The 27,123-nt window shown below is 36.4% G+C and overlaps 1 protein-coding gene across 1 annotated transcript in view; it reads right to left on the bottom strand.

Annotated features, from left to right (window-relative positions):
* The window catches only part of VPS13B (vacuolar protein sorting 13 homolog B), a 770,486-nt gene that overhangs the window by 214,186 nt on the left and 529,177 nt on the right, over positions 1-27,123 (bottom strand). The window lies entirely within an intron of this gene.

The raw sequence follows: 27,123 nt of genomic DNA, 5'->3' as shown, positions 1-27,123 counted from the left end.
ACAACACCTTGGTTATTATCAGTATGTTTCAATATGATAAGCCAAACAAACAAACAAACAAACAAAAAGTATGTACACCAACCTCTCCACACAAGTTCAAATCATACTTATTGAGATTTTATCTGAAGTGTTGACTTTTAGACTTTTGTGTCTGTCTGTCCTTTTTATGCATATATGATTTCACAGCATAAGCTTATTTTCAGGAGCTTCTAAATTCATGAAAAAATTAGTTCCAGGTGAAACTTTGCATACGAGGTCTTAACTTAGAAACAGTTCTCATTCTCTCTAGCTCTCTTTCTCTGTCATATGTAAAATTAGAACACGTTGGTCATTTTTGTTCAAGGAGACTAGGTCTAATTGATTTATACTAACTTCTGAACTTAAATTTGACTTGTTTGCTTTTCGTAATAAATTCAGATTTGAAAAAAAAAAAAAACTTGACACATAGTGGGAACTTGGATCTTTATCAAAACAGATTTCACTACATTAGAAACAACAACCTGCTTTGAAATGGCCATGATGTTACTTCTTAAAAAGTGGCTACTGTGTGTACCAGGTAACTACTTCTCATATTGATGAAATCCAATGTTCATACCACTGATGTCAATGTGGAAACCATTTTGTCTCATGGCTGCTTAAAGATTTTCAATAGGATTAAATCAGCTGCAAGTCCTTATTATATAAGGGTTTACAACTGTGTCTGAGTTGGAGTCTGTTTCTCATAGAATTTTACTCAGAGACGGACTTAGATTGGCTCCTTAGAGCTAGCCTGATTTTACTAGAAACAACTGTATCGCATCAGCCACTCTCATAAACTTGCCATAAGATTGAATCAGCCCTGACCCTAAAGAAGATGAAAGTTTACCGAGCCTATGCATTCTCTGTGAGAGTCACAGAAAAGTTTGCATTTAGTTTCTGCAGCAGGGCAGGAGAAGAATATGCTTATTAACTATTCCAGTGGGTCTTTGCCTTGCAACTCTGAACCTGATAAGAGTTCTGATAAGAAAACTATAGGTGAACTTGGAGAAACTTCTATTGATAGAAATACATACAAACTCTTGATCATTTTATCCTTCAAATCACATATACTCCATTAAGGAAACTATGTAGGGTTTATGGAAGTGATGCAAGAGCATGCTCTTAAAACTAGTCTTCCTCGTGTTTTCAGTACAAAGATAATGAAAATAGTTTAAGTATATCCATAATTACCTGTATCCAGTAGCTGGTTTTCACTGCCAAACAGAAAACAGTTATTTAACAAAAATATTAAGCTGATTTTCATTATTATATATTCTATTTATTAAATCTAAACAAACTTGGTTCAGTTAACTGTAGATTCTCTTCAAAGTAAACCTGAACCTCAGTATTCCCTACTACATAGCTGATTTCATTGAAGTCCATCAAGATACAGAATAGAGATTCACTTGCAAACTTTTATTGGCTATCCTTTAACTTCATGATAGCAGATCAAATGCAAACTGAACTAAAGCTACATATTGATTTTCGGTGTCCTATGTCAACAATACCTTAATGATGCAATGGACAATAGACTTGAAATACAAAATGGTCAAGATGTTAGAGAAAAACATGTGCTTGTGCCCTGCAGCCAATTCTTTTTTTCCATTAGAAGAACTTGGTTCTGCGCTGCTACTCCATAAAAATCATCACTACACTAAAATGACCTTCCACACAAACTGCTTTGATCATAACCTCTCCCTTTAATCTCTAGAAATTTTAGGTATTCTCTAAACCAAGTAAATACTGTACTTCGCCTAACAACAGTTGAGGTCAGCTAGCCCTACACCATCAGTGAATTTTCATATGCTGATATGTCCTAAGTAATTCTTGTTGTTCTAAGAAAACAACTTTCTGTATATTATGAAAGTAATCCAGCACATATCTTAAGGATATACTTGATCATGTGGAACAGTCTGAATAAAAGTTTAGACGTTAAAAAAAAAGAAAACGTATATTATCTCCTCCCAAATATCAATCATCATCTCTACAAACATTAAAGTAGTAAGCAAGTCTGGAAACTCATGAGAAAACTTTCTCAGAAAGTTTAAAATACATTTTTCATAAATTTTAATCATAGCAGGTATAAGATTACTAACTGATCTTATCAGAATGTCTCTTGTTAATACTAAATTTCAGAAGATCATATTCAGTTTATCAAATTATCATCACTGAAGAGGAGTGTTCTTAGTATTTAAAATTTATTTCTCTCTAAACTACTTAAAGAATAAAGATTCTATTTTTTTAAACAATTTTTGTAAGGTAACATTATATAGTCAAGTATGGTTAAGGTTTGGACTTTAGTTATAATAATTTTATTGTGATAAAATACTTCCTTAGCTTCTTAAAGATGGAGCCAATATCAAAATTGTTAAGCAAAATGTGTAACTAGTATTTCACATTATTCATTCATGCAACAGATTTATATTGAGCTTATACTATGTTCCAGCCACTGCTAGGGATATAGCAAAAACAAAGCCCTTGCCTTCATGGAGTTTACTTCCTAGTGGGGAAATCAGATCATAAAATTTTATGCAACACACACACATACCTCTATTTGCTGATGGAATGGATTGCTGGATATTATGAGAGAAAGACAGGAGACAGAAGTGATTTGAATTTTTTGACCTGAGCAACTATAAGAATGGAGAAAGAAGATTCTCCAGGCCATGCAATGGAGAAAGAGGATTCTCCAGGCCATGCAAGTAGCTCCCCAAGCTATGTGTTATGCTAATGCCTTAACAATCAGTCTTCCAAACTTTGCCTATTTCCCCAAGACTCATAAATGACCACAGTGATCTTCACCTAGGGAGGTGATGGCACTCACTGCCATACCCAAAGTCCCAAAGGACTCTCTAGTTTAATTATGATAGCTTCCTAGTTGTAGTAGCACACCAAACCCCCAGTCAGCTAAAACCATGCAAAGGAGGGCTATAATTAGAGATAGTTTTCTGGGGATTGGCTGAGACCTCATTCTGCACAGACACTTGGGAGGACAGAATAGTGGGCCAAGACATGGAGTCTTAGCACATCCCCAGAAAATCAAAATGAGATGCAGAATATTTCTTTTGAGGATTTTGGCCTTGGAACAGTTGGGGCTGAGAATATTAGTGAGTTGAGTTGGAGAAAAGATGGAGGAGAGAGGACTGGACTCTTATAAGACCTTTCTACTTCAAACTGCTTTTGAGCACTTCTACTTGTATGTCCCATTTGTAAAGATTATGCCATCTGAAGATCACCATAGGCCTAGGTCTAAGAGGGGGGTGGCAGCTGGGTACTGGGTTTCTGGGCTGGTAGGGCGGTCCAAGTTGAGTAGCACCCAGTCCAGGAGGGCGCAGCTCACATGTGGAAGGTCCTCACCTACTTCATAGCGCTCCTTGGCATAGGAGTGAGCATGTGGAATGTCTTCCTAAATTAGCACCACAGAGAGAACAAGAGACCTGAGTTTGCCGCCTACCTCCATCTCCATATCGGGTTCAAGTCCTTTCCTTAGGAAGATGGTAAGTATACTCTATACCCTTACTCTCATGTGAATCCACTTCTGACTGTGAAGATGAATAAAGAGAACTTGGACTACTACCCAGTGTGGATCACAGCACTAGTATGGACCATAACTATGCACATGGACTAGAAAAGTATACAGGACCTTAAGCTCCCCTTCCTTCCTTGTATCAACTGTTGACCAGTACACTGATCTTCTATCCCTTTGCATATGGCAGGAGACAGCTTAAATAAACAACTTAGATTGGTCACAAATAAAATTAAAAGAAATAAATAAGACATTACCATATCATTCTAAACTACTTTTTCCTTAATATAACCTTTATAAATTAACTTTTTTGTTTCTTCCCAAAGGCTCAAATATTAAGTATACCTTTCTGTCCCCTACCAAGTACTGCTGGTCATTCCTTCATTTCATTAATTATTCCTGCTGTTTTTCCTTTGTATGGTTTATTCTCACTGGCCCTTCCCAGTCTCCCCACTGGCTAATTACATGAACTACTTAATTAGTTTCTTTCACTGGTCTCTTTCCTAACCTATCCCATATAGTACTGCCAGATTACTCTTCTCAAAACATTTTAAATATTTACTTATAAACACTTATCCCACTAGAATGTAAGGTTATTGAAAACAGACTTTTTGAGCGTCTATATTTCTATTTTATCACCAGGACCCAAAATAGTGCTTGGTACACAGTAGGCATCCATAAATATTTAATGTATGAATTAAGAAAAAAACTGAAGTGAATCATTTGCAAAGTGCTTGTTAAGTTCCCTGTGTGAAAAAGGAGACACAAGGAACAGTTAAACTTGGAGCCTGCTTTCTAGGTTAGAGATACTTTACTAAAGATGCTTTCAGAACACATCTGTTTCAAGACTGAAGGAAACCAGGATTTGCAATTGCTGAAATGGCAGTAAGAACACTGAGGTTGAGGGACCACATAAATGAAAATGAAACCAAGGACAGAAAAGAGAGTAGGTAAGTGTATGGCAAAGGAAACGCCCCATTTAGCTCAAACAAGAGAAGTATTGATGGGACTAGTGGAAGATGAGGCTTGAGAGGCAGGAAAAGCAAGATTCTAGCTGGCAGGTTAAGGAAACCGAATTCTTAGTTTTATGCCAGTCTTCCTTAAACCATAGCCTTTGGACTACCTGAATCAGAATAATCTAGGGCATCTGTTAAAATAGAGATTCTGAACCCTCATGCAAAAAGTATCTTACCTGAAGGTGACACCTGGTGACTTGAACTTATAAAAAACTTCCAGTTGTTTTCATGCACACTAATATTTGTGAAACACTGCTATATACAGAGAAACTTTCTAACAAATACATGACCAACAGTGCTTGGGAAAAATAAGACCAATCCTGGGGCATCTGGGTGGATCAGTTAGTTGAGTGTCCGACTTTGGCTCGGGTCCTGGTCTCACAGTTCGTGGGTTCGAGTCCCGCATTGGGCTCTGTGCTGACAGCTCAGAGCCTGGAGCCTATCTTTGGATTCTGTATTTCCCTCTCTCTCTCAAAAATAAATAAAACATTAAAAAAAAAAGAGAAAAATAAAAGCAGTCAAAATGTGCACTGGGAGTAGGGGACAAAGAGACTGTAGGTAGCACCACCATTTAGAAAGCAATTGGCCAGATGACCAAGATAGGGATGTGAAATTAAGTAATACATAGTGTAGTGGCCATTTCCTCTATGAAGCCTTCCCTGTACAAGCCCATAGTAACTCCTCTCTCTCCTACAGTCCTGTAGGACATACTATCTTCATTATTTATCTGGTACTTAGCATATGTTATCTTCTAATGCTATTTTCTTTTGAGCCTTCCCCTCTATCTCTTAGATTGTGAGTCCAGAAACAAGCTATGCCCATTTTTGTAAATCCTGCGCACAAAACATGTATACATGGTGAGATAAGTATATTGGATGACTACGATGCTGGTCATTAAGATGGCAACACTGATAACCTAACTAGTTGATTCTAGTCTGATATTCTCTAAAGCAATACCAATGCACAGAAAGCATTTACTGCCTGCTTAGAAGGTGTTTGGTACTTTTCTATGTGCACTTAGTATATGTTAGGCATTTTCTATAACAACTCATTTAATCCTCAGAACTCTGTAAAGTAGGTACTATTTTTATCTCCATTTTAAGATAAAGAAACTATAGGGGCGTCTGGTGGCTCAGTAGGTTGAGCATTCAACTCTTGATTTCAGCTCAGGTCATGATCTCACTCATCATTGTGAGATCAAGCCCTGCGTTGGGCTCTGTGCTGAGAGTGGACCCTGCTTGAGTTCCTTCCTCTCTCTCTCTCTCCTTCCCTCCTTTCTGCCCCCTCACCTCCCCCACTTGAGTGCTCTCTCTAAAAATAAAAAAAAATAGGGGTGCTGGGTGGCTCAGTCAGTTAAGCGTCTTATTTTTGATTTTGGTTCAGGTCATGATCTCATGGTTAGTGAGTTTGAGCTCAGACTGGGCTCTGCAATGAGAGCATGGAGACTTCTTGGGATTCTTGGTCTCTGTCTCTCTCTTTTTCCCTCAAACAAGAAACATTAAAAAAATTTAAAAATAAAAGAAGATAAGGAAACTGAGGCCCAGATAACTTGTGTAAAATCACATGTACATATGTTAAATGTTAAATGGTGTAGCTGGGATTTGAACACTGGCAATATGATTCCAGAGCTCATTATAAAATCATAATCTACAGGGGCTCCTCAGTGGCTCAGTTGGTTGAGCAGCTGACTCTTGGTTTTGGCTCACGTCATGATCTCATAGTTGTGGGATCGAGTCCTGTGTTGGGCTCTTCTCTGACAGCACAGAGGCTGCTTGGGATTCTTTCTTCCTCTTTCTTTGCCCTTCTCATGCTCACCCTCTATTTCAAAATAAACAAACTTATAAAATCATAATGCAGTCTCTATTGAGGACCTTTATTTGTTTCATAGCTCTTACCATAGTTTAAAGATTTTGTAAATCTTGTTGTTGTTGTATGTCTCCCTAACTAGATGGCAAAATTCCTCATTGTAGGGACAAGCTAATTTTACTCACTATCACATATCGAGTGTTAAGCACATGGTAGATACTCCACAAATATATACTTTGTAAATGAATGAATGAATGAATGGATGGATGAAAAAATAAGGAAAAAGAAGTAGGAAAAAAGAGTAGAGAAATGAAGCAACACATACCATTATGAGTACCTCAGGGGCTAGCAAGGCTTTTATTACTGATTTCAGACACATGGCTTCCCAGAGAAAGCCTTCATCAATATATGAATGCATTTTGAAATGGTGAAAGGAAAAAATCCATTTGCAAGGTGCTGGGACCAGGTGTGTCTATTTTAGCAGTCACTGTATTACAGAACAGGAAGCAGAGTTTAGAGATAGAGCACTGCACTAGGGAACTGAAGCCCTGGCTAAGTTCCACTGTTTCCACTAAGTCACACCTGTGTGCAGCTATGTGGGAAAAGACTGTCTTTGTTCACAGCTTTCCTTTTGTCGACATTGAGTTAAAATAGGGTAATCTAGGCCAAATTCAAATTCTCAGTTCAATGCATCTGAATCACGCTTCTTAGAGTTGGAAGAGGTTCTGGAGCTCATTGTATTCAGAGATTTTCAAACTACTCTATAGCCATAGAACTCTTTCTTCAAAGAAAATCTTATGGGGCAATGGGGTAGCGGGTAGGGACAGGTAGTCAATATGCACAATATGGAAAACAGATTAAAGCAAAATTACCCTAGGATGGTTGTATCATGAATGTGATATGCATACGGATGTGAAGGTCACAAAACTCAAAACTGCTACCAGTCAACCACCCCTCAATATAATAGTTTAAAGTTTTTATTTCAATTCCAGTTAGTTAACATAAAGCATAATATTGGTTTCAGGTGTACAATATAGTGATTCAACCCTTCCATACAACACCCAGTACTCATCACAGCAAGTGCACTCCCTAAACCTCATCACTTATTTCGTCCATCCCCAACTCACATCCATTCTGGTAACTATCAGTTTGTTTTCTATAGTTAAGAGTCTGTTTCTTGGTTTGCCTTTCTTTCTTTCTTTTCCCTTCGCTTGTTTGTTTTGTTTCTCAAATTCCACATGTGAATGAAATCATATGGTATTTGTCTTTCTTTTTTTTTTTTAAGTTTTTTTTTTTTTAATATTTTTATTTATTTCTAGGAGAGAGAGAGCGTGAGCAGTGGAGGGTCAGAGAGAGAGGGAGTCACAGACTGAAACAGGCTCCAGGCTCTGAGCTGGCAGTCAGCACAGAGCCCGACGCGGGGCTCGAACCCACGAACCGCGAGATCATGACCTAAGCAAAAGTCGGACGCTTAACCGACTAAGCCACCCAGGCTCCCCTATCTTCTGCCCATTTTTTAAATGGGATATTTGTTTTTTGGGGTGTTGAGTTATGTAAGTTTTTTAAATATTTTGGATACTAACCCCTTATCAGATACGTCATTTGCAAAAATCTTCTCCCATTCTGTAGGTTGCCTTTTAGTTTTGGGGATTGTTTCCTTTGCTGTGAAGAAGCTTTTTGTTTTGATAATGTCCCAATAGTTTATTTTTGCTTCTGTTTCCCTTGCCTCAGGAGACATCTATAGAAGGAAGTTACTACGGCTGATGTCAAAGAAGTTACTGCCTGTGTTCTCCTCTAGGATTTTTATGGTTTCAGGTCTCACACTTAAGTCCTTCATATATTTTGAATTTATTTTTGTGTATGGTGTAAGAAAGTGGTCTAGCTTCATTCTCTTGCATATTGCTGTCCAGTTTTCCCAACACCCCTTGAAGAGACTGCCTTTACCCCAGTGAATATTCTTTCCTGTTTTGTTGAAGATTAATGCGCCATATAATTGTGGGCTAATTTCTGGGTCTTCTATTCTGTTCCACTGATCTATGTGTCTATTTTTGTGTCGGAACCATTTTTTTTTTCCCTACAGCTTTGTAATATAACCGAAATCTGGAATTGTGATGCCTCCAGAATTGCTTTTCTTTTTCAAGGTTGCTTTGGCTATTCAGGGTCTTTTGTAGGTCTATACAAATTCCACAATCAGTGGGATTTATTCCTGGGTTGCAAGGGTGGTTAAATATTTACAAATTAATCAACATGATACATCCCAATAATAAAAGAATCATATGATCATTTCAATAGATGCAAAAAAAAAAAAGCATCTGATGAAGTACTACATTCATTCATGATAAAAGCTCTCAACAAAGTAGGTTAGAGGGAACATACTCAACATAGTAAAGACCACATACGGAAAACCCACAGCAAATATCATCCTAAAGATGGAAAATCTGACAGCTTTCTCTCTATGGTCTGGAACAAGAAAGTTGTGTCCACTCTCACCACTGTTATTTAATGCAATACCAGAAGCCCTAGCCACAGCTATCAGACAACAAAAAGAAATAAAAGGCATCCAAATTGGACGAAGTATAACTTACTATACGCAGATGACATGATTATATACATAGAAAACCCAAAAGATTCAACCAAAAAACTAGAACTTAAAACGAATTTAGTAAGATCTCAGCATACAAAGTCAAGGTGCAGAAATCTGTTGCATTTCTTTTTTTTTTTTTTTTTACAAATAGTTTATTGTCAAATTAGTTTCTACATAACACTCAGTGCTCATCCCCAAAGTGCCCTCCTCCATGCCCACCTCCCCTCCCCCCCACATCCATCAGTCCTCAGTTTTTGTCAGCATTCAAGAGTCTCTCATGGTTTGCCTCTCTCCCTTTCCCCCACCATTTCCGCCCTTCTTCTCCCCCTTGTTCCTCCGTCAAGTTCCTCCTAATCCTCCTATACGTGCAAACATATGATATTTGTCCTTCTCTGCCTGACTTATTTCGCTCAGCATAACACCCTCAAGGTCCATCCATGTTGCTACACATGGCCAAGAAATCTGTTGCATTTCTATACAGGAATAATGGAGCAGCAGAAAGAGAAATTATGGAATCAATCCTATTTATAATTCCGCCCAAACCAAGTAGATACCTAGGAATAAACCTAAACAAAGAGGTGAAGAACTTGTAATCTGAAAACTATAAAACACTGATGAAAGAAAATGAAGATAACATCCAAAATGGAAGGACATTCCATGCTCATGGACTGGAAGAATAAATATTGTTAAAATGTCTATACTACCCAAAGCAATTTGCACATTTAATACAATCCCTATCAGAATATCAACAGCGTTTTTCACAGAACTAGAACAAAGAATCCTAAAATTTGATTTGAACCACAAAAGAATGATTGATATATATCAATTGATATATTGATATAAAGCATATTTTTAAATATATGCTTTATTGAGATAATAATTCACATGCCATATAATTCATCAATTTAAAATATACAAATCAATTTTTTTCTCCAAGTTTTCATTTAAATTCCCGTTAGTTAACACAGTATAATATTAGTTTCAAGTAGAGAGTAATTCAACACTTTCATATAACACCTAGTGCTCATCACAAGTGTCCTTTTTAATACCCATCACCTGTTTAACCCATCCCCCAGCCATCACCCTCTGGTAACCTTCAGGTTGTTCTGTAAAGAGTTTGTTTCCTGGTTTTCCTACCTCTACTTCCCCATGTTTGTTTGTTCCGTTGCTTAAATTCCACATATGAGTGAAATCATATGGTATTTGTCTTTCTCTGACTGGAGTATTTCACCTAACAGAGCATTCTCTAACTCCATCTATGTCATTGCAAATGCCAAGATTCCATTTCTTTTTTATGGTCGAGTAATGTTCCATTGTATATGTGTGTGTGTATATATATATTTTTTCTTTACCCATTCATCTATTGATGGACATTTGGGCTTTGGCATATTTACAGGATTGTGCAAACATAACCATCATCAGCTTTACAACATTTGTCACTCCCAAACAAAATTCCATACCTATTAACAATCACTTTCCCACCTCACTTTTCTCCCTCCCTGCCAGTCCCTAGAGCCATTAATTTACTTTCTGTCTCTATAGGTCAGCCCATTCTAGACACATCACAGAAATGAAATCATATAGTACACGGTCTTTTGTGTCTGGGTTCTTTCACTCTGCAGTGTAGACTTTATCCACGTTGTAGAATTCCTTTTTATGGCTGAGTAATATTCCATTATTTTATGGATACATTTTATTTGTTCATTCATTAGTTGTTGGACACTGAGTTGCTTTGCCTTTTTGTTACTATGAATAATGCACTATACATAGTCAGGTACAAGTTTTTGTATGGACATATGTTTTTATTTCTCTTGGTTACATATGTAAGAGTCGAACTGTTAGGTTATATATATACCTCTGTTTAATCTTTTGAGGAACTTCCAGACCATTTTCCAAAAAAGCTGCAACATTTTACATTTGTACCAAGTGTATGAAGGTTCTAATTTCTCTACATCTTTATCAACACTGGTTATTATCTGTCTTTATGATTATAGACACCCTAGTGGGTGTGAGGTGGTATCTCATAGTGGTGATTATTTCCATTTTCCTGATGGCTGATCATATTGATAGTTTCTTCATGTACATATTGGCCATCTGAATATCTTCTTCTGAAAAATGTCTATTCAGACTCTTACCCCATTTTATAATTGGGTCATATTTTTTCTTTTTTTCTTTTTAATGTTTTATTTATTTCTAGGAGAGAGAGAGAGACAGCGTGAGCAGGGGAGGGTCAGAGAGAGAGGGAGTCACAGACTGAAACAGGCTCCAGGCTCTGAGCTGGCAGTCAGCACAGAGCCCTACACGGGGCTTGAACCCATGAACCACGAGATCATGACCTAAGTGAAAGTCGGACGCTTAACCGACTAAGCCACCCAGGCGCCCCAAGGTCATATTTTTTCTTATGTAAATAAGAATGTAAGGATTCCTTATATGTTCTAGATACAAATCTCTTAATAGACATGTAATTTAAAAATATTTTTACCCCTTATGTGGGTTATCTTTTTACTTTCTCAAATTTGATGAAGTCCTATTAACTAATTAGGTTGCTTGTGCTTTTTGTGTTACAGATTTAAAAAATCATTGCCTAATCCTTAGGTCACAAAAATTTACTTCTATGTTATATTCTATGTCGCATGGTTTTAGCTCTTACACGTAGGTTTGGATCCATTTTGTGTTAACTTTGTAAATGGCACTTATTCTTTTTATTTCCATAAAGTCAAAACTCACATTCTCTCTCCTATTTCAGATTTTAGTAATCTGAGGCTTCTTTTTCTTGGTAAGTCTAGCTAAAAGTTTGTCAGTTTTGCTGACCTTTTCAAAGAACCGAGTTTTGGTTCTGCTGATTTTCTCTATTGCTTTTCTATCTCCTCTTCACATTTTCTAGAAATCTTAGAGGAAGTAAAGAGTCTGGGGCTAAGGCAGAAGGAGGTTCCTACTCATCCTTTAATTCAAATGACCACAATGTCTGGGATGGCCCAAGCTAGTTTTTTTTTTTCCCCCACACCTGTTATTTTATTTATCAAGAGTGTGCACTATTATTTCGCAAATTTTCCAGTTCAGATGATGAATTATATGGTCACATACCAAGTGCCCTGGCCTGAAATGGGATTTTCTGTAAATTATATCCAGCTTCCTTCCAGTCCCTTCATTTTGAGTATTCTTTGTGGTCCTGTCCTCAGGGATACAGTAAATAAGTGAAATAAGGACAGTACAAACCCTGGGTTCAAGAGACACAGTTGCAGTGAGATTGGTGTGAAAAAAAGAATTTGAGAATTCTTACCAATTAACAAAAAAAAAAAGGAAAAGAGTTCATCTTCATTTGCGTCTCTCTCTCACTGTTCTTTTTATTCTTTTATAAACAAGTACAAATTGAGGTTAAGGTCATAGACAAATACTCTCAAGAACTGCTGTGGATAAAGCAGTCTGTGTTCACAGGTTTCTGACTTAACCATGGGGCAGGGCCGCATATTCTATTCTCCAGCTACATCGGTGCACATACTCTTCCCCAGTGAAGACAGTGTTTCATAGGACAATGCCACTCTTTTGAAGGAAAGGAATATCCTTAGTTTTGAAAGAGAAGTTACAGGTCTAAGGGCTGAAGAAAAGTCACAGATCATACTACTCCCTTTTGCTACTTGCCTCCTAACATCTAATCAATGTATTCAAATGCTGCAAGATGCTAGTAATTCACTTTCCAGTCCATTCTCTTTGTCCTTTCCCCATTCTGTCCTAGACCCATACTCTCCATGGGGCAGGAGATGGTTTTGTGGTCCCACTACATGCAGTATTTCTGCTTTTCCTAACATAGCCAAAGGCATATATGCAAACAAATACACTTTTATCAATTATTGCAGTATATTTCATTCACAAGAGGAATGTGGAAACTATACATTCAATATTTCTAGAAAAACTTGGTACCAATTAAGGAGAATTAAATATATTTAATGTACTTCATTTCAATCTTAAAATAATTTGTGCCTTATTAGTCTAGAAATCTGATCTGTGGTGTTGACTTGGATTATTCACATGTTACTCATAAGACTTGATTTTATTTTCACCAAATGTCCTTACTTTTTTCCTGCTGTATTGGTCTTTAGAGTTTATTTAAGAGAAGATATTTTAGGGACTGAGGTTTTAAAATATTTTAGAAGAACCTATTTGTTAACAAGAATTTGCTTGATATCAAAGTTAAATCACAATGAAGACTCTGGTATGTTCAAGGTTTTCACTGGAACTAAAATGCTTATTAAAAGTCATGGAAAAATATTACTGCTATTTTTGGCAATAAAACACAGTGATGAAACAAAGCTTCCCGAACAATGTAAAGACAGTGGGACAGTGACTCAAGGCACTGGCAGATATTTTATTTTGATACTTAATGTAGTTCACAGAATACCAGCTGACTTTATTCTTAGGAACACATTTAAAAAATGGCAGTGATGGATTTTCAGGCCTGGTTACACCTACCAGGAAAATGACGCAACCATTATTCATCTCTTCCAACTATGGTTTTTACTGGCATCTCCTATGAGTTACACTTTGGCACTCTTCTAAACATCATCAGGCCACAAGCTCGGTCTAAATCAAATATTTTTACAAACTAAACAATCCAGTGCTAAAAACTACCCAAGTTACAAAGACCTAATGCTGTTTCCGTTCCAAAGAATAGGCTATTTTATAGGGGAAAAAAGTGCTTACTGCATTAAAAAGGAAATGGAGCTTCAATCCAAAAAACCTAGGCCATCTAGAGCAGTAAAAAAACTAGTTAGGATCAATCCTGCACTGGTCACCAACTGACAGACATAAACTGCTAATAACCTTTTACAATCTCTGTATCTTACGGGCTCACATAGTATATTGTTTAGGCAAATCAGTTCATCAAGTATCTAATTAAGTTAGCTTCATGCAGAAAAAAAATCTGTTCATAGGTATAGTCTACATCCCTACTTCTGGCTAACATTCTTGCAAATTTGAGCCACTACTCACATTATTATTGCAAAAGAACAAGTCCAAGTATATGTCCTACTAATGATAGGTGAAGACATTTATCTCTGCATGTGGAGAGGATCTGATTTTCAGAAAGCTAAGGGAATACATATAAGAAGCGCCAGCAAGGGAACCTAACAAACCAGTGAAATGTTTGCCCTCATTAAACACAGATACACTAAAGCATATTCTTTGTAGTTGTTGCAAGTTTCAATTTGAAATTAGTTACACAGTGCCTGGTACATAATAGGCATGTTGATAAATACTTGTTGAATAAATAATGCAAAATATCTGGTTTCCTTACAAATCTGGAAAAGCCATATCATATCAAGTATTCTTTATTACATAAGGAATATTTAGGAAGCCATAGCAATTACATCATACATTCTCCTTTCCCTTGAATAACAAAGACCATTAGTCTTTACCTGAGGAATTTTTTAACTGTACTAACTTTGTTCAGCTCTATCAATCTCTCGTTTCTATCATCTCTATAGATAATTTTATCACATAGGACATTATATTGCTCAACTGCTGTCAGAACCCGCATAGGAGCATCTCCTCAACAATTGTAAAACCTTTGCTTAGAGGCATTCATTAAATACATCCATCACTTATTCATTTAACAAACTGGTACCAAGCTCCTGCTATGTGTCCATAAATTTTAGGCATGGAGGATGTAACAATGAACAACAAACCAAATTGAAACAAACGCCCAAAACCTGCTGTGGAGCCTATATTCTGAGAAAGCAGAAGTAATAAATCTAATAAGTAAGTCATATAGTATGTTACTAAATCAGAGGTGGTGTGAGAGAACGAAAGCAGGTAGGGGACACCAGGATTTCTAAGGAAGGATAGAAACTTTCAAAAGGGTGGCCATTGTAGGCCTCAATAAAAAGGAGACATCCTCACCAAGGAGGTACTAGGAAAAGGTCCCCACAGGGGCCTGGTGGCAGGAATCATGCCAGGCATGCTCCAGAAATAGCAAGGGAGCCAGTGTGGCTGGAGGAGAGTAGTTAATGGAGAGGGCAGGAGGAGAAGAAGTCCGAGACTAAAGGAGAAGCCAGATCATACAGGGCCTGGAAAGCCATTGTTGTAAAGACTTTAACTTTTCTTGGAGAGAAACAGGAGCCAGTGAAGAAAGTTTTTGATGGGACAATAGAAACATTTAGCTTAGGTTTTAAAAGGGTCTCTGGAAACTTAACAGAGGGCCATGGGGGAGAGGAAGGGGAAAAAGTTGGGGAGAGGGAGGGAGGCAAACCGTGAGAGACTCTTGAATGCTGAGAACAAACTGAGGGCTGATGGGGGTGGGGTAGAGGGGAAGGGGGGTGATGGGCATGGAGGAGGGCACTTGTTGGGATGAGTACAGGGTGTTATATGGAAGCCAACTTGACAATAAACTACAAAAGGAAAAAAATAAAATGCAAATTGTACATTATGTCAAAATATAAATAAATAAATAAATAAATAAATGAAAATAAATAAAAGGATCTCTGGCTGCTGTTTTGAGAATATGAGGCCAAGATAACAGAGTACAAAAAGGGAAGCTATGTACCTAGTAACATAGGTGGGGCATGATGGCTTGGGACAGGGCAAAACGGGGAAGGCAGTGAGAAGTTGCGTTCTGGATATATTTTGAAGGCAGAGCCAACAGGATTTCCGGACACATTAGATATGATGTATAATACAAAAGGAGGTGAGTATGACTTCACAAATTTTGGCTTTAGCAACTGGAAACATGGGAGTTGTCAATGACTGATATGAAAAAAAAAATGACTATGGGTGGAGTAGGTCTGAAGGAAGAGAAAGATCAGGGGTTCCATTTTGAACATGTCAACCTAGTATGGTGAAATGGCATAATTTTCACATTACAATTCCAGTTCATTCTCCTCATCATACATGTAATGTATATTAAAAATAAATCTATTGCCTTTTATTATCTCAGGCATTCTAGTTAGAACTGTACTGGAAACCTTACATATCTTTTATTCATTATAACCAACATTTTTCTCACTGCAGTAGCTGGAAATTCTAGTCTACCAGTTAGAAACGAAGTGAAGTTCCTGCTTGCCTTTCATTTACCAAAACCAAAATGTGTTTACAGCTTCTTGTCTCCTAGATTCAATAACAATTTGGGCAAGATGAAATGGCTCTAAAATCAGAATCGGAGCATCTGTAAGTCAAACCCTGGCTCTTCTATTTACCTGTTAGGGGACCTTAACATCTTTGTATCTTACTGATGACAACAGAAAATAAATAAAACACCTACATTGTGGGGATGGAGTGAGATTACATTAAATGATGTAAGTGAAAAAGTTCCACGCATTGTAAAGAGTTATACCAATGTTAGAAGCTATTAATATTGCCTATAGCTTGCCAAACATTTTACACACGACTTTTGCTTTTGCTCATTCATTCACTCATTCATTCATGCATGCATGCATGTATCCCACCATCTTACAAAAAGGAATGAATGTAGATGGTTCTTGGAATAATCTCTTAACAAACTGGTGAAAGACTTCTGAGAAACTTACTGGTGGTTTCTTCACCCTTTTCACTCTATGCCCTTCTAAGAGCTACTTAGACAGTAGTTAGCTTATCTTAATATATCTTACATAGGTCTGATTCCATTACAATGAATTTTGCAACCAAACATTCGCTAAAATGAAAGGACAAAAAAGCCTTGGTAAAATAATAGCAGGCAACCTGGTAAAATAGAAACGGCAATGAAAGGTGAGCTATGTTACTCATCACTGGAAGAGTCAATTGGACTGATTCCAAAGTGCTGGGGTCAGAACAGAGCTAACTCTTAAGATATGACCTGTGGGAGAGAAGAATGATTATATATGGCAGGAGAGGAAAAAGTAGAGTTAATGTCAAGGTCTTGGCCCTGACTATTGTCAATTTATTTTTTAAGAACTTTAGCCTACCCTTGATGGCCTTTCATTCTTATTTACAAGAAAGAGAGAGTATGCAGGTAATCTTTCTCAACCACATGACATGATTGCAGACAGGCGGGGAGTTTTGGTGACAAAAGGGGGTCTGTACCTAGTTTTTGGAGGTGAAGTCTAGGTTTCTTACAAATCTTAGTGAGTTAGCAAGAGAACAAATTCCTGTGTTCTTAAACAAACAAAACTGTAGGAAATAATCTCAAGCTTTAACAATTTTACCTTAACTGAAGAAGCAGTCTGTTATAACCATTGCTATGAAGATCTTTTAGTAATTCGTCCTGCACTATATTCTCAGACACAATTTTATTATGGCATTTCTTTATAATTAGTTACTGGGGGTGTCTTCTAACCTAAGATATGAGCTCTTTCAAGGTTGGGGAGATATTTTATTCATCCTTGTAACCACTGAGCCCCTGGCATATAACAAAATAGAGAGTCAATAAAAGTCATTTTCCTGATTCCCTTCATGTACAGCTTTCCCTCCCACACCTTTATTTCTGAAAGGGCAATTTCAGAGCTAACATAGTGAGATCTCATATACTTCATTATCCCTTTGCGTCATGGGCTGCTCACACAAAATGGTTAATGAATGCCAAGCAACTGTAAGGCAGGAAACCCAGAATTTCAGACCACACATTTCCTTATAGTGAAATGAAATGCTTGACACATTAGGGGACAGTACCATTCCTGCAATACAATGGAATTATCATTTAGATTACACTTCGCTGTCTTGAGAAGAGGAATTTTTGGCTTGGTATTTCTGAGTCACCCTTAGTGTTTTTTACTGCAACACCATCATTCTTGTAAATCCATTATTTTCAACATGTCATCATAAAAGTATTCAAACACGCAAAAAGATGAAATAATTTTATAGTAAGCATCTGTATACCTATAACCTAGATTCTCTAAAGAACTTTTTTTTTGGTTCACTTGTTTTAATAACTAGGGAAGGAATGGGTCTCAGCAGTAAAAATATGGCACTTTTATTTCACTGATTATAATTTTAAAAGTTAATAAAAATATTAAAACACAGTCAGTTCTTATGGGTTAAGTCCTTTACCTACGTTATTTTTAACCCTTACAAAATTCCTACAGAGAAGCCGAGGCTTAGAGAGTTAAGAAACCTGGCTAAGTGCCACAGTAGCTCTCTGAAAGCTAGACTTAAATCCAAATTCATACTCTTCCATATTCCATACTGATCCTAAAAGCCAAAAGAGGAAAAAACCAAACCAAACCAAACAATGGAAGCAGACATTATTGGTTACCTGTCCATCATTCTATTTTAATTTCCCCTATTCTGAGAAAAATCTTTTTCACACACCCCCACCCCCACCCTGTGTCTCAAGGAAAGTTATCCCCACTGCCAGGATCCAGGGGTGCAACAAGTCCCTTTCCTGTGACTGAATCGGAAATTCAGGCCTAAGCCATTCAGACGGGAAACTCCCTAAATCATAGGGCTTGGATGAGGTCTGGGCACATGATCCCGTTTGGTTAAATAATTCATGGGAAGAAGTTTCCTCAGGGCTTCTGGGAAGGAAACTTCTCACCCCCATCAGAGAGCTTTGGGAAACAAGTGGATGCTATGAAGTACAGACACACAGCCAGCAATTATTATAGCTACAGTGCCAATTAGGAGAGCAGTCTAAGGATGAAGCCAACGTATCAAGAGAAGAGTAGCAGAGGAAGTCAAGAGAAAAGAAACTGTATTCCACTGAGAGAGCCCTCAAGCGTGCCCTGCATCTGGAGTTCACGTTATGCCATCTTACTGTATCATAATTTTGGGTTTTCTGTTTTGTAGCCATAGACATCACAGCTGACTGGGAAAACCAGTCAAAAGAATGATACTTTAAAGACAGAATTAGTAACTAAAAAAATATGGAACAGCGAAAGAGAATACATGTTACAGATTATATTCACAAGGCTGTATGAAGCATCCACCCAGTTGAGGAGGCTGTAGTGAATAGTAGTGTTTTCTTATGAATCTTAGTGAGTTAGCAAGAGAACAGGTTCCAGTGGAATCCCATTCCCAGGCATGGATTTAGCAACAGCAGTAGCAGTTTCCCAAAGCTGTTCATGAACAGAGCTCGTAGGACTTCCATAAAGAATAGTCCTTATATTTCTCTCAAAGATTATAAAAGATGGAATTCTAGTCAGAGTTTAAAAAGCCTGGGTGAAATCCTGCCAGTAGTCTCCCACACACAGCGAACCACTCTGTCACCCAATCCCAACACTTTCTGTTCTCCTTTGGAGATTTTAATTAAACTAGAAGTTTAGCAGACCTAGGTTCTAGTGTTGGCTCTATCCAATTACCCTTGACATTTCCCTTTCTAAGATACAGTTTTCAAACCTGAAAATCCCTGGGATGGCTCTAAGTAGCAGTGGATTGAGTATTGGTGAAATACAAATATGAGGAATTATTATTAAGGAAATACACTACATTTGCTACTGCACACTGGTATAAGGATTTTTTAAAAATCAGTCACTATTAAATAAGAAACAATGCTAAAATAATTGCCAAAATATCACACAGAGGAAGAAGTAGATCATTTTCCCTTTTCCTCTTCTCCTTCCCAGCTAGTTGGCACATGGAGCTGAAACAAAGTGCAGGTCTCCAAGGAGATATGTTATTAATATTAAAGCTAATATTTATTACTTTAGAAAGCAAAGTGCGACTTACCTGATATGCCTACTTTTTTTGGAGAAACAGAGTATCAGAAAATAACACGATGCAATAGTTTAGAGATCATGTATCACCTGCCAGGGCGGGGTATCAAGTTGGTGGCCAACAAAAGTGGGAGAAGAGGGGTGCGTGGGTGACCCAGTCAGTTAACAGTCCAACTTCAGTTCAGGCGTGATCTCGTGGTTGGGGAGTTAGAGCCCTACAATGGGCTCTGTGCTGGCAGTGTGGAGCCCGCTTGGGGTCCTCTCTTTCTCCTCTCTCTCTCTCTCTCTCTCTCTCTCTCTCTGCTCCTCTCCTGCCTGCATGTTCTCTCTCTTTCTCAGATAAATAAATAAACTAAAAAAAAGAAAGTGGGAGAAGAGAGAAAATGGACAACACATTTCTTCTGCTTAACAATTTTGCCTGTGCTGGGGCTGGCACTATTTATTCACTTTGCCTTCTTAAAACAACAAAGCCTAGAAATGAGGGTGGAAAATTTGTTTATAAATCTTTCAATGTGATGGATGTCTAAGTACAGGCTCTTGTTGTCCTCTTGTTTCTTAAAAGAGTTACACCCAACTCTATCCAAAGCAAGCTATGTATGACTAGGAGATCCAGGTTTTACTATTTCAAAGCAATATTATTTGTAGAAGTCTCATACCATTATCCTTTGTTTTTAATCTTAAAATAGATCAAATATGTGAGCAATTATTTTTGAAATGTGGGAGAGATACAATCCTTAGCTCCAAATGTATTTGTCCATTTGTATTGTTAAATCTTATGAATCCTCAATTGCTGTTTGTATCTGTTGAAATTATTCAAAAAAATTTTTAACAGCATAAGTAATATTACAGTAATATCATACCACTTTCCTTATAGTCTGAGAACCTTACAACAGTACTTTTTGATTCTTCCTCTGTCAGCTTTTGTATCTGGTACAAAATGCACCCGTACAAAATGCACCCGTCAATTCTGCAATGTATTATCACTTCCATATATGTTATAAACCCCCCTTTTATATTATTATTTTCATTTCAAATACTTATCTTTGAAAGACACTTCTAAAGCAAAGGGAAAGTAAAGGGAGGAACAAACAGAAATATAATAATAGTAGCGGACTTGGCACCAACTTATATCAGTGGATGGATCATCTAGATAGAAAACCAATGAGGAAACAGTGGCTTTGAACAACACATTAGATATATACAATAGATATATACAAAAGATTCCATCTAAAAAACACCAGGATACACATTCTTTTCTAGTACACATAGAACATTTCCAGGAGAGATCACGTGTTAGGCCACAACATAAGTCTCAATCAATTTAAGAAGAGTGAAATTATATCAAGCTTTTTTCTGACCATAATGGTATGCAACTGGAAATCAATTACAAGTAAACAAAGTAGAAGAAACAAACAAGATGGTGGTTAAACAACATGCTAGTGAACTACCAATACATCAAAGAAGAAATTTAAAAACAACCTGAAGATAAATGAAAATGGAAATACAATAGTTCAAAATCTTTGGGATACAGCAAAAGCAGTTCTAAGAGGGAAGTTTATGTCACCTAAAGAAATAAGAAAGATGTCAAATACACAATGTAACCTTACACCTAAAGAAGCTAGGAAAAGAAGAACAAGTTAGTAGAAAAAAGGACATAATAAAGGTCAGAACAGAAATAAATGAACAGAAATAAACAGCAGGTTCTTTGAAAAGATAAACAAAAGTGATAAAACTTTAGCCAGATTCATCAAGTAAAAAAGAGGGAAGACTCACATAAATAAAACCAGAAATGAAAAGGAGAAGTTACAACCAACATCACAGAAATACAAAGGATTATGAGACTACTACAAAAAATGATATGCCAACAACTGAACAACCTCGAAGAAATGGGTAAATTCCTAGAAACATACAATCTTCCAAGACTGAATCAGAAAGAAACAGAAAATCTACAAAGACTGATTACTATTAATCACATTGAACTGGTAATCGAAAAACTCCCAATACACAAAAGTCCAGGACCAGAAGGTGTCAACAGGTAAATTCTACCAAACATTTAAAAAAGACCTCATACCTATCCTTCTCAAACTATTCCAAAAAACTGAAGAGGCATCAATTCTTCCAAATTAATTATGAGATGAGCATTACCCTAATAGCAAAACCAGACAAAGAAACTACAAAAAAAAAAAAAATTATAGGCCAATATCCTTGATGAACATAGATAACAAAATTCCTCAACAAAATATTAGCAAACAAAATTCAACAATATATTAAGAGGATCATCTGCCAGGATCAAGTGGAATTTATTCCAGGGAAGCAAGGATGGTTCAACATCTGCAAACCAATCAAGTGATATACCACATTAAGAAAATGAAGGATAAAAATCATCTAATCATTACAATGGATGCAGAAAAAGCATTTGACAAAGTTTAACATCTGTTCATGATAAAAACTTTTAACGATGAGGGTTTAGAAGGAACATACCTCAACATAATCAAGGCCATAAATGAAAAAACCCACAGCTAAAAATATACTCAATGGTGAAGAGCTGATAGGTCTCCCTTTAAGATCAGGAACAAGACAAGGATGTCTACTTTTGCCACTTCTAAAAAAAAAAAAAAAGTTTACTTAAAGTTTACTTATTTATTTGGAGAAAGAGACTGTGAGCAAAGGAGGGGCAGAGAGAGAAGGAGAGAGAATCCCAAGCAGGTTCTACACTCTGCACTATCAATGTGGAGCCCAATGTGGAGTTCAAACTCATGAACCATGAGATTATGATCTGAGCTGAAACCACGAGTTGTATGCTTAACTGACTGAACTGCTCAGGCACCCCTACTCTTGCAACTTTTATTCAACATAATATGGAAGACCTAGCCACAGCAATTAGACAAAAGAGAAAGAAAGAAAATGGAAGAAGTAAAACTGCCACTATTTTCAAATGAGATAATACTATACATATATATATATATATATATACACACACACAGATACATATGTGTGTGTGTGTGTGTGTGTGTATAATATATATCCTAAACACTCCACCAAAAAATCCTTTAGAAGTGATAAATGAATTCAGTGAAGTTGCAAGATACAAAATATACAGGAATCAGTTCCATTTCTATACACTAAAAACAAGGTAGCAGAAAAAGAAATTAAGAAAACAATGCCAATTACAATGGAATTAAAAATAATAAAATACTTAAGGATAAATTTAACCAAGTGAAAGACCTGTACTCTGAATATTATAAGACATTAATGAAAGAAACCAAAGACAATGCAAATAAATGGAAAGCTATATCATGCCATGGAATGGAAAAATTTATATTATTAAAATGTCCATATTCCCCCAAGTGATGTATAGATTCAATGCAATCCCTATCAAAATATCAATGATTGGGGCGCCTGGGTGGCTTAGTTGGTTAAGGGTCGACTTTCGCTTAGGTCATGATCTCTCTGTTCGTGGGTTTGTGCCCCTCTTTGGGCTTTGTGCTGTCTGCCAGCTCAGAGCCTGGAGCCTGTTTCAGTCTGTGACTCCCTCTCTCTCTGACCCTCCCCTGTTCACGCTCTCTCTCTCTCTCTCTCTCCTAGAAATAAATAAAAAAAAATTAAAAAAAAATATCAATGACATTTTCACAGAACTAGAACAAATAATTTTAAAATTTGTGTGGAACCACAAAAGACTCTAAGCAGTCAAAGCAATCTTGAGAAAGAATAAAACTGAAGGTATTATAATCCAAGGTTTCAAATTATACAGTATACAGTAATCAAAACAATATGAAAAGAGCACAAAATTAGACAAATAGACCAATGGAACAGAATACAGAGCTCAGAAATAAATCCATACTTATATGGCCAATTAATCTATGACAATGAAGGCATATATTGAATATACAATAGGGAACACTATTCAATAAACAGTGTTAGAAAAACAGGACAGATAGATGCAAAAAAAAAAAAAAAAGGAAACTGGACCACTTTCTTATAGCATACACAAAAATAAACTCAAAACAGATTAAATGTAAGAAATGAAGCCATGAAACTCCTAAAAGAAAACATAGTAAAACCTTAGAGATTAGCCTTAGCAATGTTCTTCTTAATATCTCCTCAGACAAGAGAAACAGAAGCAAATATTGGCAACTGGCACTACATCCAACCAAATAGCTTTTGCAGTGTCAAGGAAGCCATCAATAAACCAGAAAGGGAATTTACTGATTGGGAGAAGATATCTGTAAATCATATATCTGATAAGGGGTTAATATCCAAAATATAAAAAATAAAAAAACTCATTCAATTCAGGAGCAACAAAAAACCACAAACAATCCAGTTTGGGTAAAGGACATAAACAGTTTTTCAAAGCATTCAGATGGCCAGGAGACACTTGAAAAGGTACCCCAAATCACTAATCATCAGGGAGATGCAAGTCAAAACCAAAATGTGCTATCACCTCAACAGTCAGAATGGCTAGCATCAAAAAGAGAAAAAATAGCAAGTGTTAGCAAGGATGTGGAGAAAAGGGAACCATCATGCACTGTTGGTGTGAATGCAAAATGGTGCAGCCAATGGGCAAAACAGTATGGAAGTTCCCTGAAAAATTAAAGACAGGAATACCATAAGACCAGTAATTCCACTTCTGGGTATTTCCTGGATGAAAACAAAAAGACTAATTTGAAAAGATATATATACAACCCTATGTTTACTGGAGTATTATTTACAATAGCCAAGATGGGAGAGCAAACTTAAATGTCTATTATTGATAGATGACTGGATAAAGATGTGATCTATATAACACAATTAAATACTGGCCCTGGGAAGAATGAAATCTTCCATTTATGATAACATGGATTGATCTAGAAGTGAAATAAGTCAGACAGAAAAAGACAAATACCATATAATTTCACTTAAATGTAGAATCCAAAGAAGAAAACCAATAAACAAAACAGAGATGGACTCATAAATACAAAAAACAAACTGGTTCTTGCTAGAGGGGAGATAGGTGTGGGGATGGGTAAAATAGGTAAAGGGGATTAAGAGGTATAAAATTCCATTTATAAAATACATCAATCACAAGGATAAAAAGTAATGCATATGGAATATAATTAATAATGCTGTAAAAACTTTCTTTGGTCACAGATGGTAACTACATTTATTACAATGAGCACTGTGTCATGAATGTGTCAAATCACTATGATATACACTTGAAACTAAGATAATGTTGTGTGTCAATCATACTTCAATTAAAAAAACATGACAATGAGCACTGAGTGTTATGTAGAAACTAATTTGACAATAAACTATTTGTAAAAAAAAAAAAAAAAATATTTAACCAAAAGAGAAAAAAAAAAAAAACAAAACCATGACAGGAACAAGTCTTTTACAGTTATCCACATGATTATCATCTCTCATGATTTCATTCTCTCGTGTATAGGCAGATATCTGCCTGGTATCATTTTCCTTCTGTCTAAAGAAGTTCCCTTGACATTCCTTGTTATATAGTTTTATTGGTTACGAATTATTTCAGCTTTTGTATTTCTGAAAGAAATTATGACTTTTGTCTCAGGTTTTTAAAAGATATTTGTTTGGATATAGAACTCTAGGTTAACATGTTTTGTTTTACTTTGCTTCAAAATGTTATTCCACTGTCTTTTGGTCTGCATTTCCAACAAATCTTCCAGCATTATAATTTTTATGATTTTTTTCCCTCTGGCTATTGTAAAGATTTTTTTTTTTTTTTTTTTTTTAAGTAGTCTCCAGGCCCAGTGCAGAGCCCATCACATGGCTTGAACTCACAACCATGGGATCAAGAGTCGGGACACTTAACTGAGTCACTCAGGTCCCTCAAGATTGTTTCTTTACCAGAGTGGTTTTAAGCAATTTGATGATAGGAGAGTTTTCTTCATATTTCTGATGTGTAGGATTCAAACTTCTTGGATCTCCTAAGTTTATAGTTTTTATAAAATTTGGAAAATACCCAGCCAATATTTCCTTAAAAATTTTTTCTTTTTTCTGCCTCTCTTCTCTCCTGTGAGTATCACAGTTATAGATCTACTAGGCTGAAGTCTTTCACAGCTCGGTGATATTGCTTTTTCCTCCAGTCCTTTTTTCTGTTTTCACTGTCATGTATTAAAGATCACTAATATTTTATTCTATAGTGTCTAATCAGCTGTAAAGTCTATTCAGTTTAGTTTTTAATCTCAGACATTGTACCTTTCATCTCTAGAAGTTCCATATTTAAAATAATCTTCATGATTTTCTTCAGTATGTTCATGCTTTCCTCTACCATCTTGTACAGATGGCATGTTATAATAAGTGTACTAAGGTCCTTATCTAATGCAATCGTCTTTTTCATTTTGAGGCCTGTCTGTATTGACTAATTTTTCTCCTTATTATGGGTTATATTTTTTTTTGTTTCTTCTCACACTTCATATTTTTTATTGGATGCTGGACATGATGAATTTAACTTTACAGGTATTTCTGTACTCTAAATATCTGTATTTCTTTAAACATTACTTTATTTGTATAATTACTTGGAAACACTTGGTCTTTTAGTTCTTGCTTTTAAGCTTGCTTTCTTCTTCTTCTTTTTTTTCAGATGGGACTACAACCATGTTCAGTCTGTGGCTAATTTTTCCCTACTACTGAGGGAATACCCTTTGGAGTACTTTGTTTGATACTCTTATGTATTATGAGATTTTAAACTGTGACTAGTGGGAAACAAAGAATTCTAAGACCTGTGTTGTCTCCAAGGAGTATTTACCCAGCTCCCTTCCAGTGGTCTTCTGAAACCCGAGATAGCTTCCTCAAAGTCATGCTCTGATCTGCACTCCGCTGAAGAGTCCCTATTGGATTTACTATCCCCAAGCTCATATGCTCTTGTGCACGTTCTCTCTGTCTCTGTCCAACTCTGTCCTATCTATGCAGCTCTTTCTCTCCAATGTCTCTCCTGTGAATTCTGGCTGTCCTGACTTTCCTAAATTGTCAACTTGATCTCCTCAAGAAGACTGCTAGGCTATGGGTTCCTTCACTTTCTATATGATGACCTGGACACTCTCAAGGCAGTAAGATAGGGCCATTACAGGGCTCATCTCATTTGATCCCTTCCTGTCCTAAACTGCTTGTTGTCCAATGCCTAAAGCTATTTGTCATATATTTTGTCTAGGCGTTTATTTAAGGAAGAAAAGTCAGTCTTGTCTTTAACTCTATCATGGCCAGATGATGAGAACTGAAGCCCTCACTTTTCTTTTTGTTTTATTGCAGCAAAAGTGCTAAGGAATTTAAACCAAAAGGTTCAATGAAAAAATAAATTTGATAAAATACTGCAAAACAAGGTTTTGTCCTTAGTGAAAAGAAGAATCATTTATGGAGCTCTGCTGTGCAGTACCACTGTAGGTAGACATTTACTTTAAAGCTAATTCATTTTTTTTTTCTTTTTTTTTCTTTTTTATTTTTGTGATAGGACTAAAATTTTAATATATGTTTTAGTGAAATGAGATCTAGTCAGGGGCTAGAGATTATATAGAACTTTCTTTTTTTTTATTTTTTTTATTTTTTTAAAGTTTTTTTTTTATTTTTTTATTTTTT

The sequence above is a fragment of the Hyaena hyaena genome, unplaced genomic scaffold (genome assembly GCF_003009895.1).
Source record: "Hyaena hyaena isolate Hyena2069 unplaced genomic scaffold, ASM300989v1 scaffold_737, whole genome shotgun sequence".
Lineage (NCBI taxonomy): Eukaryota > Metazoa > Chordata > Mammalia > Carnivora > Hyaenidae > Hyaena > Hyaena hyaena.
The sequence above is the reverse complement of the archived record's forward strand: the minus strand, read 5'-3'. Positions and strand labels throughout refer to the sequence as shown.